The 2,512-nt window shown below is 44.9% G+C and overlaps 1 non-coding gene across 1 annotated transcript; it reads left to right on the plus strand.

The window, feature by feature from the left end:
- The first annotated feature begins 1,607 nt into the window (after positions 1-1,607).
- On the plus strand, positions 1,608-1,689 carry TRNAS-AGA (transfer RNA serine (anticodon AGA)). The gene has a single exon. It is a non-coding gene; the product is annotated as a tRNA-Ser (tRNA).
- The last annotated feature ends 823 nt before the right edge of the window (positions 1,690-2,512 follow it).

The raw sequence follows: 2,512 nt of genomic DNA on the forward strand, positions 1-2,512 counted from the left end.
AGAAATGGGAGGGAGACCTCTGCAAATTAGAGGATGAGCACTGGGGGGCGATGTGCCGCTATTCAAGGGATGTGGCGATCAGGGCAGGTTTTACGTTGATCAAGCTCAAAATCCTGCACCAAGCTTATTATACCAGACCTAGATTATTTTTCATGGGCAAGGTAGCAACAGATAGATGTCTCAGGGGATGCACACAGAATGATACACTTGTACACACAATGTGAAAGTATTCACAGATCTGCCCTTTCTGGGAAGCAGTTAAAAGCAGTCCATCCCACGTCCTGGAGGAGCCAATTAAATAAAATGCATGGGTGGTGATACTAGATATCTGGGGGGGGGGCAAAAGCTGGATAAATATCTACTCCTCTCATACAATGTGGCCCTCTATGATCGCAAGTTGTGATATTATACAGAAAAGGGGTTGCACAACGGTACCTACGTTGAGGCGATGGGGGTCCAACATGGACTGATGAACGAGAGAGGAGGAACAGACCTATATATTGTGTTCACAAATACACTAAAGTATGGGGACAGTGGAAGGGGCTGGAGGATGAACTGTAAGAAGATGGGAGTGATGGGAGGGTTAGAAGATGAAGCTGGGTTCTAACTCTTGTGACGAAATGAAGGGTAATTATACATACAAGATATTTCTTGTACCAGAAAGCATCCATTGGAATCGCAATGAACAGCCGGATAATGTACCATCGCATGGGGTTGGTAATGTGCTTGTAAGTTGTACAAAAACTTGAATAAAGCAGATTACAAATAAATAGGAAAATAGTAATAATTGAGCTGCTGTTCTCCAAATATTTACATTTTCCTCCAACTACAGAAGAGCAAGTGAATCATTCGAATGTTGAAGCAGGAGACATTGGACTAAGAACCAGAATATGAGGAGGTTTTGCCCTCCAAAAGCATCAGCACATAGTGTTATCTCTTTCCTATCTCTGACCCAGGCACCCAAACTAGCAATGATGAAGGCTGGCACCTAACGTGCATCTTAAGGCTCGTTCCCCGTGTATTGGGGGTCTAGCAAGCAGCATCAGTTTGTTGCACTTTGCGTGGCTTCCTGCTGACAGCCTGTGTTGGGCCCAGACCTCCTCCTCGGACCCACTCACCACTTCTGCAGGACGTGGGGGCTGGACTGTGGTGCTGACCTGTGCTGTGTGAACAAGTGCTGCGCGTGAGGCTGGCTCTCGTGCCAAAGCGAGCTCACTTAGCTGTTGTTTTTAAAAGTTAGATATAAAGTGGTTAAAAATTGTGATGCATCATAAATTGGAAAGTAACTATAAACAAGGAAGTGCACTCCTTGGGCTGAGGACACGTTACATTATTGACACTGATCGTTGGAACTGAAACATGTTTGTGGACATTTGGGAACATTTCTAAAATGTCTGAGTGAGTTTTACATTTACAGTGTGGCGAGTGAGTGAAAAACGCTGCTCAGTTTAAAGGGGGTCGAGGAATGAACCTGAACGCGTACAGTGAAAGGAGGGAGTAGATGTAGTCACGTGTATAATGTTGAAAGAGTTACCCATGAAGTGGCATTTATCAACCCAGTATAAGGACTCGTGATGACACGTGATAAACAAAGACGTGTCCCACAGGTAGTCGTGGCCGAGTGGTTAAGGAGATGAATTAGAAATCCATTGGGGTCTCCCCGCGCAGGTTCGAATCCTGCCGACTACGGTGTGACTTCTGGTACATTGCTGACATCTCTCCATGATACTGGGATTTCTTCTCGCCTCTCCCTTCATTATCTCATACTTTTCGGATACATCTCCCACACTTTTACCAACTTTCCACGCTGTTGTGCCAGGTTGTAAATACGTTTCCCTCATGTATTAGATTCAGCAGTCACTGAACAAGACGTGCATCTCTCATGACGTCACAACTACCCTTCTTCCCCGCATCCTTTGTTCTCCAGTTCTCACATTGTCTGTTCTTTTCTTTGTTGGAGTTATCCTGCAAACCCCTACTCCTTTCTCCTTCAGTTCTTTGTGGAACATTAACACTGAAAGGTCACTGACATCATAGTCTATGACCCCTTATACTGCAGTAACAGAGGTGAAAAAATGAAGTATCACGGTAGAGGACCCCAAGATATTTTCTTAATGTGCAACAATCGTTATCCATCATTGTCACCAAGTGTCTGAGAGGAGAGCTGTCAAGGATGGGAAAGATGAAAGATTAAAGTTTAAGGGTATTTTTTATTCCCTACTATGTACTCTGTCAGACGGTTAAAAGTCTCATCTCAAAGGTAGCTGGACGCCTGGAGGAAAGAAGCAAATAAACAGGCAGTGCAGCTTTGTGCACTTACATCCAGGCAGAGCAGGGAGGGATTTAATATGAACATATCAGCGACCAACCACCTTAGGAAACAGAACCCGAGTAGGTTACCGTGATCGTATAGTGGTTAGTACTCTGCGTTGTGGCCGCAGCAACCTCGGTTCGAATCCCTATCACAGGCATTTCGGGTGGCAATGTCACGGCAGTTGGGTGATATTTTTAA

The sequence above is a fragment of the Pleurodeles waltl genome, chromosome 12 (genome assembly GCF_031143425.1).
Source record: "Pleurodeles waltl isolate 20211129_DDA chromosome 12, aPleWal1.hap1.20221129, whole genome shotgun sequence".
NCBI classification, from domain to species: domain Eukaryota; kingdom Metazoa; phylum Chordata; class Amphibia; order Caudata; family Salamandridae; genus Pleurodeles; species Pleurodeles waltl.